The sequence below is a fragment of the Gavia stellata genome, chromosome 6 (assembly GCF_030936135.1).
Source record: "Gavia stellata isolate bGavSte3 chromosome 6, bGavSte3.hap2, whole genome shotgun sequence".
Lineage (NCBI taxonomy): Eukaryota > Metazoa > Chordata > Aves > Gaviiformes > Gaviidae > Gavia > Gavia stellata.
This window is the reverse complement of record NC_082599.1, coordinates 13,895,526-13,913,134: the sequence shown is the minus strand read 5'-3', so window position 1 is coordinate 13,913,134 and position 17,609 is coordinate 13,895,526.

Below are 17,609 nucleotides of genomic sequence, written 5' to 3'. Positions count from 1 at the left end.
AAAAGAGGACAGAGCCTGTGAGCCAACATGTTAGCTTCTTGCTGCAAAGGTTAGATATGGCATGTTTGTGCACTTAGGCACACATACGTGCATGCAAAGGTCAAGATGAAACAGTTAAAATCCCAGAACAGAACCTATTTGGGTGTTTGTTTTTCTTTTTTTTTTTCCTCTTGGGTGTGAAAAATCCTGGCATACAAGTGGTCAGTGCAAGTAGGGCATATCACAGTTTACCAACTTATTTGAACAACTGTATATTATAAATAGAGCATGACTTTGAAGTTCACAATAGACAAGTGATTGCTATTTTCTTAAACTGGATGTTCATATGGTTTAGAAGTTACTGTCTCTGTCACCTCTAAACCATATTATGATTTGTTATAAAGTGAATCTAGAATTGTTGTGCCTGCTGGAGCATGTTGAAGACAAGCTGTATTTTATTCTTTCCTCTTTAGGAGTCGTTCATGGTACCTCTGCCGTTGTGTCCATCTTTTACCTCTTCCATTCTTCTCAACGACTTGAGCATACGCTCTTTATTTTCTTTAATTGCACTGCAAGCTCTGAGAAATTAAAACAACCTCTGTAAACCACACAAATAGCAGAAGCAAAATTAAAAACAAGGAGAAGGAAGAACTGTGGTGATTGTTTCAAAAGGTAGCTGAGTGTTACTTATGCAGCACCAAAAGAGTACGTGATCTTACATATGCACACAACAGGGAGAGGCAACCTTTAATAAGAGGAAAGCTCCATGGTCCATCCATTGGAGGTCTCCTTAGCCTTGTCTGGAGAGAGGAGTTAAGGCAGACTAAAACAGTAAGGGGAGCTCTAACTGCACAAGAGCGGGGGGCGGGGTGTGGGACACAGGTAAAGGTTTCCCCTCTGCCTTTTAAAGCATAAAAGGACCTGTATTTCCTTCTTGTTCCTCCATTTTTCAAAAATTCCTTGGAGACAAAATGACTTGGATAGGAAGTCTCTGCAATACTTCTTTCTCAAGGTTTTTCAGCTTTGCTTGCTCGGGTAGCACTGGTTTATAGAGTAGGCAACAACACCAATACTCCAGTTCTTTATTTCTGCTGACAGGAGGTTACTGAGCAGCTCGTACCCCCACAGAAATCTGCCTGCTTTTGCTTCATCCCATGGGATTGTGTAGCCAAGAGGCATTCACAGGTTCTTCTGAAACAAAGCCTCTGACATGGCAAGAAACTCTGCTGAGATTATACAGTCCAAGGCAATAGTACCTTTATTTTTTTTCCCTTTAGCTCTTTTACCTCTACACTGGCTGTTTCATCCCTTATTCATGGTCCCTAGATATATGGCATTTCTTTTTGATCAAACCTGTAGCACTACTGTCTCATAACCATTTGAGCTCTTACATATACGGGAGAATGAGCAGACGGAGTATTGCTTTTGCACATAGGTCTACAGAGGTTTCATCAGTCTAGGATTCATTGGAGCTACCCTGGGAAATAAGGGTTTGCAGGTTCATGCATTAATATTGTGAGGCCTTGGTCAAAAGCTCATTTAAGTCAAGGAGAAATTCCTCACTGAATTCAACTTGCTCCAGACACAGTCATTTTTTCATAGAGCTGAACCTGAGGAAGAAGTGCGTTTGAAATCCATTCAGAACCAAACTTTAATTCAGTGACATTTATGACTATATTTTGTCCATTTCCCATTGAACATTTGATAGCCGGAGTTTACAAGTGCAAGCGTTGTAAAGCTGATTTTTTTTAATCAGAAATGTGATCCTTTTTCTGAAATTTATTTTTGATTGCAGACTGATGATAGACCTTGTAATTGGTTCTGCAGTTTCAGTTACACAACAGCTACATAATAATTTTGTAAGTTATAGCAGTGACTATATTGAACTGTAATGTTTTCAATCTGAATGCTTCACCAATTATTAGCTGAGAAATTATTAACTGAAGAAATTAACTGGATTTGTAGGATACCATAGCAACAAAGGTGGCCTATGGCTTTAAAAAAAGTGCTGCATCAGGTACAAGCCAGCACATTTTGTTAAAATCAAGCGAAACTATTCAGAATTTGCAATTGAGGCTACAGATTGGTCGTGTTTCTGAAATATAGGTTTATAATTTGTCACAGGAAAAATAACTCCATAAAGCAAAACTGCTAAGGTGTTTTAAGATGATCTATTGTGCGGAGGTGTCTAGTGCAGCCATTTTGGATTGGTGTCATGATAGGAAACAGATGGTATATGTGTTTATGTTTAACATTTAAGGAGGTATAGAAAGCAATTGGGAGGTGATGTATTTTGTTAATGGGCGAGTAAAGCCTCATATGTACAGTTAAAATAGAATGTAAAAAACAGGCAACATTTTTTCAGCACAAACGAGGCAATGCAACAACACGCTTAAGTAGATTTATTGGACTTGTTTCACTTTAAATAATTTTAATGAGAAATTCTCTAAATGTTTTTGAGCGGAGATAGAAAGTAATCTGGTAACCACATGTCTTGATGTAAGCCAAGCTGTTCTTTAACAGCACTTTCTTTCAATACAATATAAATTTAGCTGGAATTAGCATTGCTGAATATTAGTCCCTCAGTGCCTCACTTGCTAAACCTCCATATTCTTTTTATTGCCCCTGTGCATTTCAGAAGCAGAGTGTGTGGTCAGTTCTGGACAAAGGCAAAGTATCTAACAGGGCTGGGGAAGGCAATGTATTTGCTGAATTCTGGAACATAGCAAACACCTCGGTAATAATTCAGGAAGGTAGCAGATCTGCACTGGATACAGTAATATATTTTTCCTGTAACGTGCTACCTTTTGGATTTGATACTGAATATATCAAAAATCTGGTTATGCATGCAAAGCTGTATTTTTCTGAATTTTATGTACTTCACCTTACTGTATGTTATTTCATTTATAAGATTTATCTTTGAACATGCAGTGATAGTCAAAGACTATTGTTCATTTCCAAGCTTCACTAGGCAAGTTACTCAGTCTTCTGGGTTTTCCTTTATTTGTTTTTGCTAACTATGAAGAGGACATTGAGGGCAACTGGATTTTAATAGATCCTCACTGTAATTAATTATTCATCAGCAGTAGAAGTATTAGCAGTAGTAGTCCGATATGCAGAGGAGGCTGAGATCTTACCGTGGTGAACCTACAGGGAGAGAGGCTCTTCCATCCAGGTTCTGCCTAATTAGACCACAGCACATTTGGAATTACCCACATCCAAAGAGAGAGAAAGCAGTTTTGCAAATTGTTCTGATGATCTCAGCAGTTTTCCTTTTCCTGGTCAGACAGATAATGCCGTTGATATTTTACCATAATTCCATTCAGTCCTGTCTGCCTGTCACAGAGGGACTCATTTTGGACACCAGGATGAGAAATCACCATGCAGAACACTGGGTTTCAATGCATTTCAGTGAGCACTTTTAGGTGGGACCTTGTCATACCCATCCCCGTTTCACATGATTGGGATATTTCTTATCATTTCATAATTTTGTTTTTTATCTCTAACAACCTTCTTCTGGCAATAACTTCGGTATATTCTATGTGAAATGCTTTGGGCCTACTGAGATTTCTTCTTAATTTGAAAAAATTGTTAAGAATTAATCTTTAATCCCACAGATAGAAAAGAGTAAATAAGAGATGTAATAATGTTATAGTATTAATGGGATTTGAGCCTCAGCAGGAAATAGATGCATTATTCATAAGGATTGTTGGTCTTTAGTGTCCCAACAGCCCCTTGTGGGGTTTTGGAGGCATTAGACTGGTCACTGGAGAGAGGGTTGCTCTAATGCTCAATCAGCTAAACTAAAAATATCGCTGGAATTATAAAGGAAAAACTAATCAAATCCTAAATATAAATATGATGATACAAATCCATCCCCTAGTTATCTCCAGAAACCACCCTGCCTCAAAGGGTTGTCAGTGACTTGTCCCTTATTATCTTTAATCAAGCAGAAGAGAGAGGCATTGAACGCCACAGTGGATCTGTACAACAAGGCACTGCAGGTGAAATCTATAGTGCTGTGCTTCCCGCTATATGTGTGCTGCCGGCCGGCCCCCGCTCCACTAGCGAAGGAAAGGGCAGCAAAGAGACAAAGGGATGCAGTGTTTACACAGTGCCTCTGAAGTCCTCTGTAGCTTCTTCTAATTTCCATCCCCAAAGTCCAAACCACAGATGCTTCATAGGGCAAAACCAGCCTGAATGCCTGTAGGTAAAAATTATGTGGTAACACGCAACAAAGAAGCTGACTAAAGGAGATTTCTGCAATAAGGTTTCCAGCACTTACACAGATGGGATCTACCCAGACTCTGGTCTCTGTGTTCTGTGACAGGACATTATTTGTCTTAACTAGAATGGTCAACTTAAAAAAAAAAAAAAGTGTGTATTCTTTCATTTACCCAAGCAGATGAGGCACTACAGTTTGAATATCTGTCTGAGAGGCTAAAACTGCTGGTCACCAAACAAATGTAACTGTGTAATTCAATATTAAAAAATAACTTTTTCATTAGACATTAAATATTTTGGGATAACGATGAGGTCATAAAAGACTAGTGTGTTTGGCCAGGAGAGAGAAGAAGATTCATAAAGAATAAAGAACTGTGGGATATGGTTCCTTTTGGCACAAAGGGTAGCACCCGAAGTCTGCTCAGGCAAATATTTGTGTGTGCAGATAGTTTAATGCAAAGCAGATTTAAGCCTCAATTCTGAAATAAGGTCCATGCAAACAGCCTTCTGACCCTCACCTCCTTTCCCCTGAGACACCAGAAGCTGTACAGGACTTCTTTTGAGCAACCCAGAGGACAGGGACCATCCCTGATAAGGGATGCGGAGCCCCAAAAGGAGGTGTCCTCATGCCTCCTGGGGCTGTGCAGCCCAGGTCCGGGGTACACCAGGACCCTGAAGGTGATAAACTTAAGTGGGGAGAGTGGGTCAAGTTCCAGGAAAGATGTAGCTCTTTGTGATATTGGTGTTTGAAAACACAAATCAGAGCAAGGGTGCTAAGAGACAAAATCTTCAGCCTTCATACTGTAGCACTTGGCTTTATTCAGTGGTTGGTGAGAGACCCTCAGCTTTGTGCCTGCCTAGGTATCCCTTCCCAGAAAAGGAAGAGGCAGTACCCCCCTGATCCCCCATACACTTTACTGTGTCCTTTCAATACATGACATGTAAGTACCAGCTTACATTTTAAGACTAAAATTAAGTTCTTAATAGCAAGGCATTAACAAAGAAAAAATAATGACAGACTACAAGGACCCCAAGAATCTTCATATTTTTTGTTACAATTTATATATATATACACACGCACATGCTTAAATGGAAACAGATTTTCTTGTCTAGGATTTTTATTTTCTATATGCTGTTACATTCCAATAAAACAGTGTCCTTCAAGAGTCATCTGTGGGACTGATAATAATATATCAGCCTTAAACTAGGGTGTAAGATGAAACCAGCTGAAAACACTGAACAAAACCAAACAGTCTCTGCTAGTGAAACATGCAAAAAATAAAAAAACATTAAAGGCAAAAAATAAAGCCAGCTTTCGGAGTTCTTTCAAATTTAACACTTTGTGGGAATATAAGTAACCTAAGCATGTCAACATTGAAGTTGATGGTTGTATTCAATGCATCATAGGTCCAAGCTTCCACAAGTTAGTGTCGTGGTTTAAGCCCAGCTGGCAACTAAGCACCACACAGCCACTCGCTTGCCCCCGCCCTGCCCCAGCGGGATGGGGGAGAGAATTGGAAAAGTAAAAGTAAGAAAGCTCAGGGGTTGAGATAAGAACAGTTTAATAAGTGAAATGAAATAAAATAAAATAATAATAATAATGATAATAATAATAGAAATTGTAATGAAAAGGAAAATAACAACAGCAACAAACAAGAAAGACAAGTGATGCAAATGAAAACAATTGCTCACCACCCTCCGACCAATGCCCAGCCCCAGCAGTGGTTCCCTGGCCAACTTTCCCCCTGGTTTATATACTGAGCATGACATCATATGGTATGGAATATCCCTTTGGTCAGTTGGGGTCAGCTGTCCCGGCTGTGTCCCCTCCCAACTTCTTGCCCACCCCCAGCCTACTCGCTGGTGGGGTGGGGTGAGAAGCAGAAAAGGCCTTGACTCTGTGTAAGCACTGCTCAGCAGTAACTAAAACATCCCTGTGTATCAACACTGTTTTCAGCACAAATCCGAAACACAGCCCCATACTAGCTACTATGAAGAAAATTAACTCTACCTCAGCCAAAACCAGCACAGTTAGGAACCAGGCCTTAAAGAAAAATAAATTACTAAGTGGAAGAGTGCCTTAAAAGTCTGAAAATTACATAATGGTGATATGACACTGCTTTTTTTTTAATTTAAATTCTGTATTTTGGATCCAGGAGGGTGCATTCAGAACACATTTTCAGGATTTCTTTACCATGAAAGATAGAAACTTCTGTTTTAAAAATTAAAGTTAAGAAACTAAACAATAAAAAAGGCAATAGATACTCAAGGTCATACTATAAAATGGTGTGAATTGGTCACGCTGAGGCAAGTGTATGCAAATAAAATCCTTTGCTAGAGTAAATTGGTAGAGTTTCCTTGATTTCATGGGTCAGAAGGTATGAGCCACATCTTTCAGGCTGACAATGTCTGGAAAAAAGCTATGAATGCAAAACCACCCCCAGTATCTGACAACGTGGTCCTTCTTCAGCTAAAGTCCAGAGAAGGAGCTGAATCCTTAGAAGTGCTTAAGAAACGTCATTAAGTATTCCTCTGTGGGAAGTCCACACGAGCATTGCTCTGAACTGACTTTTTTTCCCTTTCTGCTGTTCCACCTAACATTTTTATCTCATTATTTTTAGCAGTGGTAAGTAACTATGACAGGAAGACAGAGTGGAAAATTAAGGCTTGTTAAGACTATTATACACCAAAAGGATCATGTCATAAATGAGATTTGAGTCTGCCCAGTTTGGGATATAATTAAGTAATCATGTTCAAGGTGGATGGGTTTGAGACAATAAAAGGCCACTGGAGGTTGTTCAGTTTCAAAAGGGCACATCTTTTTAAGCTGAGAAGTTATGCAGATGCAATTTCGGCAGCGGTGAGGGACACGGGCTCCCTCCCAGTTGTTGAACATGGGGGCTTCTGCCCCGGGAAGGGAGGGCAGCTCTCGTGACCCTGTCATCCTTCAGGATGATCTTCCTGCCAAGCAAATGCTCTTTTCCTGTGTCTCGTTTTCCGTAAGCATATCACCAGTGTGCATTTGCCTCTGGCTTCAGTCTACAGGAACCTCTCAAGAATAAGAACAATAAACTCAGCAGCCTGGGAAAGAGTTGCATGTGCTGAAAATTTCACTATCACTTCATTCGCTTTTGAGGAAAGTGTGTTTAAAACCAGTCATCAAGGCTGTGAATAATGAGCATATTCCGATACTATGGACACAACAAGGAAGTGTCAACAAAACCACAACAGGAAAACAGTGAGGCCTTTTCTTGGCTTTGAGAGAATACAATGAGTCTAATGTTGCTGCTTTCTCATTTTTTCCTATGTTATCAGCATGGAAAGCTGGGCAGGACTTAGCTGAATCACTGCTCAGAAGTCAGTCCAAAATGTGAGTGAGTCAAACAGTGTATGGGATACAGTGACATGTGTGTTTAGTGTCAGTAGGGTTTCTCGTACAATTCTTGAGGGCATAATGGATGACTTTTCTTTGCCTGCAAGTAGGCACACTCATTATATGAATCATTAGGGGAATGATATTGAAAGCTATCATATCATAAAGCTGCAGAGTTTTCCACTGAAAACAGCAGCTTAGAAGAGCTTCAGAATCATGCTAACAAAGATGGTACCTTGCTGGGATATCTAGTATTACACACACAAAGAGATTGAGCTGACCTGGGGGAAGGAGTGTTGGAGGAAGGAAGACAAGAGAAGAGGGATCACAAAAAGTGACAAATAATACTTTTAAACACGATATTCTTCACTTCTAAATTCAAGATTTAAATGCAGAGTATATGTGTATTTTTTCTCTAGTTATCTTTCCTCCTCCCTCCACCTTTCGTAATTCCTCAGAAAGGAAGACTAGGAAAAATCTGTTCTCAGGTTTTGCCTTGCTGTCTTTCACCTTTTCCAGTGTGCCACTTCTTCAAATGGAAATGATGTCTGTTTATGATTTCAAGCATGCAACTAGTAAAATATTAGCCAAGACTTAAGTTCTTACTTTGGCAAAATAATTTTGCTTTCAATAAAATCTCAGGGCAGGGGGATGGGATAGGACAGGACATGACACAGACAGACCCAGCAAAAACAATAAATTAATACTGTATTAAAAGAGTCAATCAATCAGTCCTACTATACACATCGGGAGGTCCTTCCTTATCTCCCCTTTGCCATGTAGGAATGTTGTGGAAATGGGGGTCCTGTGGGATATGAAGGTAGAAGCACAGTGTGGAAGGCAGCTCCCTCCTCATCCTCAGCGCAGGGAAGGCTGGGGTAGTGGTGTCCGTGAAAACAGCATTTGGTGGTGATTGCACTCCTATGCGGGAGCAGCTACAGGAGGACAAGCTTTGGGCGTGGAGGGGTGCTGCTGCAGTGGGGCAGGCTCAGCAGCTGTCCCTATGGCCATGGAGGAGGGGGGTGACTCGCAGGAACCCGCTGCCCCACTCCCCCATCGCTTCACCTGCATTTGCTTTCACAGCTACTGAGGGTGGACGTTTCCCACTCTGGCAGGTACATATGTGCTTTTCCAGATTAACATAGTGTATCATCATCTGCATCACTATTGCATCAGTGTTTCCTGGTGATTTTATCAGTCCCAACTTCTTTGCTGTGGATTGCTAATGACAGGCCACAGTTTAAGAAAGAATTGCACAAATGGCGTATACTTGTTGTTAAGGCTTGAAAACAAAGAATGTCAAACAGTCAGACCTGCTAAGGAATGAGGGAATTAAATTAGCCTACCTGTGCCCCACTGTGCTGAGTCTGGTCCAGCTTTCTAGAAATGCTGGTTCAGCAAAAGCAGGTGGCAAGGAATCTAACTGGAACAGCAGGAGCAGCTACATTTCAAAGTTCGTTCTTGTCACAAACCCTTTTCTTCAACTTACTAGGTTTGAAATGGCTCGTAAAGACATTAAAGAATCCTTCTTCCCCCTGCTCTTTTTGCAGTACAGGGAACCGTGACTCTCCTTAAAGCAGATATTTTGGGGAATGAGCTTTGTGTAAAAATGTTGTATTAATATAAAATCAGAAGCAGTGTGTTTCCACAAAAAATTCATGGCAAATTTAAGTTTTGGTTAATAAAGGATTTCTTAACTATTTTGACTAAGGATCCTTTTTTTTTGTTTATTTGCTTGTGAGATGCAGAGAAAATTAAAATCCATGTTTTTAGAATACACTCAATAGCAATAACTCTCACTTAACTATTAATGGAAGCAAATGACTGAAGTGACCCAGATTTCTTTTTTGTATTGTTATGAGAAATAGCTGCACACAGAAACCTGTATTTCCTGCATGCAAAAATATTGTGTCAGTAACAGCTGCTAGACCTATAAGCTAAAGCAGGGGCAGACATATATTTTCTAAACTAAAGCTAGAACTTCAGTATTAAATCTAACCATTAGAATATGCATGTGAATAATATGTCAGATGAGCACACAACCAAGTGTCTAAAGACATCAACTCCTTAGAAATATCATGGGTTCTTTCCCCTTGTGCCAGTTTAAATTTGGGATATCTCCATCAAAGTCAGTGGAGTCAGAACCGTGTAAAACTGACACGATAGTAGGATGTGATCCCGCCTGCCTGTGTAACATCTGCCATCTTCATCTATTCAAAGATTGAACTTGGGCCACACATATAATAAACAGACTTCTATTGCTTTCTGGGGAAGATATAGCTGCCGAAGAGTTATACTTGAAAAATATCTGGGGGCTTAGTGTTGATCTAAATGTTAGTCCACCCAGCTCCTCTGCAATGTGCCATCACTACAGCAGTCTCAGAGCGTCTCTCACACACAAAAAGACTAAGCTGCCTACAAATACCAATTTGGGCTTTCTTTGAGGAGTAGGAGGTGCACTTCCCACACCCAAGAGCTCTTCACTCAGACCAGCAGCCCTGGAGGCTCAGGCTCGGGCTCAGCCCCACTGCCAGGCTGGGGAGGCAGTGGGGGCAGAACTCCTGGCGAGGAGTTAGGGCAGAACTGGCAGCAGGGCAGCTCCAGCTGCTTTTGAGCAGCCACCAGCTGAGGATGCCAACTGTAGATGACTGGTTTGGGTTTCAGTAGGAAGGTCCTAAGTCCGCTTATACGTGATACAGGCAGCATACTTCCGTAAACCAGGGTTTGGATACCACTCTGAGGTCAGTCACCTAAAGCTCCAACACCCAGCTTTGTAGATGTTCAGGTCCTTCCTTATATTCACTCCTAACACATTTTCCTCAAAAATCTCACTCTTGGATAGTCAGTGTCATAAGGACTATCTGTCTGCCTGAATGTATATATACATGTATATGTACACATCCATATATATACATTACATTTTAAGCTACGTAGCTCACTGTCATTGACTTTTAGAAGAAATGTAGATTTATAATAAATAGGAAGATTAATATTGACTTAAACAAAAAAGCAAAAAATCTCCTGTTTGAGAATTCAGGTTGCTGAAGATATTAAATAAGTCATTATGTTGCACCTTAGCTGTTTCACAATATTTTATTTTTACTGGTGGGTCAAATGAGTCAGCTGACTGTAGGCAGGATTTAAGACAATAGGTAATTAGTGTACGGGTGAGTAAAAATATATACACTGCATACCTTTCTGTCTCCACATGTTATTTTTCCTTAACCTGATGCCAGACTCATTTGATAAAAGTGACTCAGCTTTTGCTGAGTTGGCCCTGCCATTGACAAACTCACCCTTAGGAAATTACATTTTCTCCTCCCGGAGGTGGACTTGCAACATATTGTCAATTTTAAAGGTTCAAATTTAGGCAACAAGAGTAAAAGAACATGCTTCTAAACTCTTTCATAAGTATCGTAAAAGTATATCTTTTTATTTCCCTTGAGAAGAATGTGAAAACACGAGGTAAAGATGGTCAGTAAAATCTCTCCAAAATACGTGAAGTATCTTCTTCAACCTCTACCGAATTTTCTTCGTTTCAGTGAGTTATGCTTATTCTCTATTTCCACCCCAAGATGCAACAGCTAAGAAAGGAGAATATTTTTTAAAATAATCTCAGTTATGCCTTCACCTTGTTTAAATCAGCACACCTCCAAACATGACAGTTCAACTACCTGCTGAGAATCTATTTCTCATTAAAAAAAAACCACACCAAAGCACACTTTATTAATATTATAGGTTAATTTACATTACAGACTTAATTCACACAATACCTATAAGGCCATTGGCCCTGCTTTAGTTCATGGTTTTTTCCTACAACATTGTCAGATACTGGACTGTCACTTCCAGACTGGAGGAAGTTCTATTTTCAGCTAATGTGAAGCAGGGCAGCTCAGTAAATGCATCAATTTATACTACATTTGAATCTCAGTCTGCGATCTTTCTAGAGTTATTGTTGAGGTGAAAAAGGCTGAAGGAGGAAAAATGATCAAGTCTAAATAGGTTTGGAACATTTTTCATGTGGCCTTCTCCTTAGTGAAATCAGAGCTCTCCATGTAATTTATGGGCAGAAAGACACCTAAAAATGAGGTTCAAAGAAGCCAGAGCTTTGTGTGAAGTATTAAACAGTAGGAAATGACAAAGAAATGTTCAGACTTCTGCTCTGCCATCAAAGGTTGTTAAACGAATACTGGGTTAGAGGAAAACACCTTCTCCCATTTCAGATTTGCAGCTACAAATGACTCTTGGAATTAGTTTCATCTGTCAGCTTCATCTTTTCTTGCAAACAGCAGAAGTGATACTCTCTTGGTATGTGTGAGATCCATATATCTTTGAAACCCGCTTTGGGGAAAGAAATTGCACCAACTTTTTCTGCAGTTCAGGAAAGCGATCGCTCTTCTTGGAGTATTCTGAAGTGGTGCTGAAATTCAGTATCCAACTGTAATTGCTCCATTCTATATAAATTAAGAAAATACTAATTGAAAGAGAGACTGGGATTTTATCTCACTAGGCTGCAGAGTTATTTTCTCAATGCTTGTTTAACCCCTAAATCTCTATTTCTGAAATCCGAAATAGATAAGATTTGCATTTAAGCCTCCCCTGTCTTAAGAGAATCCTTTATCCACCAGGCTCCTGAAAATAAGGAAAGATACTCCTGAAAGATTTTAGTTTTGTTTTAGAATTTAAACTCAGATTAACATGTTAACTAGGTCAGGCACTCAGGTGCAATTCAATGGCTTGGTTTATGCAGGATGTCAGACTGTGAACTCCTGTGTAACAGGTACAGATCAATGAAATTTTACAGATCACACAGAAGTAGCCTAATCCATCTGAAGTCAATGGTAATCCTTCCAATAACTGCAGTAAGCTTTGTACTCACCTACGTACATGTCCATTGCTCTGGGATGATGTATATTGCTGGTTTCTTCACTGTGACAGTAAAAATACAAAATCTACTTATAGCATGAAAATGTCAGTAGGTTCTGCCTATACATTCATTACGCTTTTGTTTGGCTTTGTTTTGTTTCTGTGGGCATTGATTGCTGACTTTTTACATTTGAAGATTTTTCTAAATCAGTTTCGATCTCTAGGAATCCCCTCCTTGCCTTCAGTACTTAAAGGAGGGAAACAAAAGAAGTATTTCTGATGCCACATGTTGCATGTTCACAAGAACAAATGCTCAAGATCCCTCCCCTTCCTCTGCTGCCTGAAGGACTCTCTGATAAAACCAATGCACTTTTTTTTTTATGTGACTCGTGGTGCTCTTAAGATCTGACATGCTATGTGGGTAGGCATCAACATTTTACAAGAATCTTTTTTTATACCTCCAAATTCATAGTTCTCCATCAAAGATTTTAGCCCAAAGAGCAGTTAATAAAGCTGGATGACCTCTTGCTCTAGGATTTCTTAAGTCTCTTTCAGACTAAAATTAGATTTCCTCCTTTAGGAAGAGAAACAGGCCAATGTGTGACCCTTGAACTGTCAATCATCTGGAAGTAAAGCAGGGAACTGATTTCTCTCAGAGCAGCAGAATGAAATGCTCCAAAATAATAATAATGTGGTTATACATATTTATAAGCTCATCATTATTAGTCTTTAGTATGATTGTTCCTACCTGATATTCAATGGTAATTTTGGCCCATGGATATATACTTTGACCTAGTTCCATAAGATACTCTAATTTCAAATAAATCATGCTTTAAATGAGTTAACCACTAATTAACTGGCAGGTCTCAAATAATAGTCATCTAGGGGGAATCATAATTGAATGCTCTAGTCATGTTTGACAGGTGTCTGTATTATGTCCAGCGCTGTTTAACATTTCAGTTGATGGTCTGGGAGTAAATATAAAGCTGTTGCTGAAAAATATATGGATGGAACAACATTGGAAAGAATAGTAAATAACAAGAACAGATTGATGAAGGGAGCAGTGCCCTTTCACAGATATGCATTTTAATATACCAAATGAAACAACTTATTTCTAGGAATAAAGATGGCAGTACATATATTTACAACAAAGGACTATATTGTGGAAATCAGTGCCTCTGTAAAAGATTTAGGTGTATGGTTTGCAAGCAACTTGGTATAAGCTCTGGAATAATGTGCTAAAAAAAAAAAAAAGAAGAAAGAAAAAAGAGGAGGCTTATATGATCCTTGGCTGATAAACAGGAATGAAGGGGAGGAGGGACACAATTTTTCCTTGATGTGTAGTAAAACTGATCCTGTACAGTTCTGGCAGCCATATGTTAAAATAGCAATTGAAAAATTAGAGAGGATGCAGAGATAGATGCCTTACCCTGAGAAACACAAAGAAGATAGTCTGCTGAGTTGAAAAAAAAGCACACTGAAAGGAAACTAATCAAGTACCTAAAAAACCCTCATCATTTCTCTCACACCTTGCAGGTGAACAAGACAGAAGTTAAAAATCACCACTTGTTTTCCAGAGCTCATTTTCCTCAAGCCTTTTGTATTCACATGGTTAAAAGGCAGTTGTAGCCACTCCTGTATTGCAGAATATGCCTCTAAGTCATACCATCACAGGGCATGGACAAATGCTGAAAACTAAAGGGCCTTTTAATTTAGAGGTGGGAGAAATAAAAGAGACCAGTAATTAGAAGAGGGAATCAGACAAATTCAAATGGGAAGTAAGACACACTATTTTAGGAAAGAGGATGATTAGCTGTTGGAATGGTTTGCCAAGGAAAGCAGGGGAAACTTTGATGTCTGCAGATAAAGACTGGATCTTCTTCTGAAAGAGATGATTTTGACAAATAAAATTTTGACACTGATACTGAAATAAGTGGGTGAAACTTAAGGGCCAATACTGCTTCTAAAGGTTGGAGCGGAGATCTTTCTTTGTCTTTAGATTCCACTTCTGAAAGACTCTCTGACTTTGGAAGGAGAATGCAATTTCTCATGAATATAAAGAAAAAAAATCACAATGTGAATGGTTAAGCAGTGGAACTGGCTGCCAAGAAATCAGAGAATCTCTACCCATGGAGACTTTTAAAACTCAGCTGGAAAATTCCCCAAGCAACCTGATCTAATTTTGAAGTTAGCAGCCCCTTCAGTAGGAGATTGGACTAGATGATTTCCAGAGGTCCAGTCCGGTATGAACTTTTCTACAGTTCTGCAGTTTTCCTGATGTGCAAGATGCTGATGACATTTGATGACACTTGCATTTATAAAGAATTCCAGAGTCTTCGGATGGACACTGTCTTCTAGTGATGTCCTGTTTTTATCTGTCTGTACAATGGATAGGCAGTACAACTTTTTCCTGGATATGAACAAAGACAAAATTACACGTCGTGAAGACTTTTGATAGTCATGTTAAAGAGCCCATATATGTTTTGGTTTATTGCATTGTTAAATGTATTGTTTGTAAATACATTCTGCTTGAAAACATTGAGAGAACTCAAATGAAATAATTGGCAATCCAATCTAGATGTTGCTCTGCTCAGGTTCATTGTATAAATGTAGGTTTTGCTCATGCTCCTCAGTGGGTTCGTATTCGGACACTTGTTTGAGAACATGGCACCACCAGCTGTAAGGTGTGTGGAAAGGATGTCTTTATTCAGGCCAAGGGAGCTCATTAGGCTTAATTTCAAAACCTATTGTAAGTTTGAAAACTCTGAAATGACTGTCATGCTATGGACACGGGAGAGATCATATGCTAGAGAGGAGCATCGGCAGCTCCCCCTTCCAGCTGGTGCCCTTGCGGGTGCCTTGCAGGAGAGCCCTGGCAATGCTCCTCTTGATTAACAGCTTCTGACCAGAAAACTCCAACCTTTCAACCCTCAGCTCAGCTGCTGTGCAATGTGCTGCTTTACTACCCTCATGTATCGACAAAGGAAGTCTTAGATTCATTTTTTTATTCATGGGCTATGATAGGGAAATCATTGCATTGCTTCTATTCTCAAATTAGTGAGCAAAACAAAAGGGAAACAAAGGGGAGTCAAATAGTTTATCATACAGCTGAAGCAATGGTGACCTTGTCTGTCCACAGGCAGAGCAGCTAATTGGGCAGGGAGGTGCTGTGATTTAGTGCCTGTGTCTTTAGATTTTAATCTGATGTAAAGTGACATAATTGTATTGATCTCAGTGCTGATTTACACTATCTGAGAATATTACCATTTATTTTTAACTTCACTAAATTCCCTATCTGCTCTAGTATTGCTGATGCAAAGAAAATTAAAATACTCCAGATCAATCTAGTTTCTCAAAGTAACAATGAAACATTTATAACTACAGTGAGAAAGGTGCACAGAAGCTCTTTTATTCTATCCTGCTCTTAAGACTTAAGTGAAATTACTGAAGCATGTTCTAAATTTTATCAATTGTGGCATATTTTATGCTACTGGCATAGTATATTCAACAAGTGCATTAGAAGAGTGCTTAGGACTTTGTAATTACACTCATATTTCATTTTAAGATAATTTCATGCTATTCTTTCAAAAGGCATCAAAGTTGGAGCTGTAGTCTTGAAACAATAAGATGTGATATTAAAAAAAAATCAGATCTAAAATGCACTTCTACTTCTCTAATGGAATATAAGTAAAATACAGCGTGCAACTTTCATTCAAAAAACTTCTGTAGTCAAAGAGATACTATTGATTCAAGTCACTATTAATTTAATGAAATGCCATTCTCCTTTTTTTTGCCCTTCTTTGCTCCCCTCCTCAATCAAAAATCAGGTTTACAGTCTCAGTTGTCTCAGGAAAAAAATATATATTATACTAACACTCCTGCTACATGGATTTTAAAGTAACTAAACCATTATTATGACACATGGTTTTTGCATATGTGAGGAACTTTCTGACTCGGCACTGGGCATGTGGTGACTTTTTTTAAAAAAAGACCATTTCCTCTGTGAATATATGTTTTGTATATTTAGCTGTGCTTTCTTCAGGGCCTGAGAAATGACTAGACAGTGCAGGTTTATCTGCATCAAATTCAGTGGGAATTCCACATGTAAAGAGGTTGCAAAATCAGGACTTCAGCTAGAAAGCAGCAAGTCTTGGTCTTAATAGGATGGAATTTTTGAATACAGAGGGATTGAGGCCAATTAATGCAAGGACTAGTCATGGAGAGCCATGGGAATTGTATAATGGAGGAACTGCTGGACTGGATTCTAAATAACAAAGGGAGAAGTCCTGATCTCACCAAAGCGGGGGCCTGTTCTCTATGCAAGCCTCGGGCCAATAATGCAGAAGGTGCGTAGTAGTCACCACGTTCATCCAAGGCTGCTTTCAAGCCTTGCTGCCTTGCTTCAGGGAGTGCACAGGCAGCTTGTGCACAGCAGAGCTGCAATTTGGTTGCAAAGCGTAATTCCCTGGCACTGCAAAATATATACAAAGCGTAAGCCTTTCACCACTTCAACATTTTAGACTGTATGCAAGGAGGCATTACAATTAGGCTACAAGTTCTTTGCTATTTGAGAGACGCAGTAGGTTTATTAATAATCTGACTTCAGATTTGTGAGGAGAATCTAAGTGATGCGGTTCTGGTAGCGTAGGATGAGCCTCCCTCTAGCTCGGGAGAGAGGCATACCTGAGCCGGGAAGCCTGCCATCAAAGACTGCCTCCACATTCAGGCTGTGTCTATTTGTTGTGCCGTGTGAAAGATCTCCGAGTTAGCTTTTTGCACACTATTGTACTACCAAGAAGTATTTTGAATCGCAGAAACAAAGCTAAGCAGCTCATGCTAAGCATCATGCAGACAAGCTTATGCTGCTCCTGATTCAGTGCTAGCTGCGGGGATCTGTGCATGGGCTCTGCTGGACAGAACAGAGCTACCCTTGCTGGAAACAGTAACGGCAAAAATCCCACCAGATATGACAAAACACGGAGCATTGAGATGGGGCATGAACACAGATAAAAGTAATCCAGCAGGTTTCACAGCTGGATTAGCAAATTTTAAAGGATACAATTTGAGAAATTAGAAATACAGACTGGCCTGGGATTTGTTGTATATGTGCAAAGTGTACAGCTCTGACCCTGAATTCTGCAGTTCAGAGCAGTATGATGAGCACCTG